Source organism: Mus caroli, unplaced genomic scaffold (assembly GCF_900094665.2).
Source record: "Mus caroli unplaced genomic scaffold, CAROLI_EIJ_v1.1 scaffold_11569_1, whole genome shotgun sequence".
NCBI classification, from domain to species: Eukaryota; Metazoa; Chordata; class Mammalia; order Rodentia; family Muridae; genus Mus; species Mus caroli.
In genome coordinates, this window is record NW_018388552.1 from 12,712 (window position 1) to 12,953 (window position 242).

Here is a 242-nt window from a genome sequence, read left to right on the forward strand (position 1 = left end):
TCAGAGATCCACCTGCCTATGCCTCCCAAGTGCTGGGATTAAAGATGTGAGCCACCATGCCCAGCTGGGGGATTTTCTTGGTTATTAATTAATGTAGGACTGTCCAGCAGACTTTGAGTGGCAGCATCCTTATGTAAGAGGTCCTAAGCTGCCTGAGGAAGCTAGCTATACATGAACCTCTGAGCAAGCCAGAATAGCCAGTGAGTGAACAGGAAAAATTCTCCAACATAGACACAAGGAGG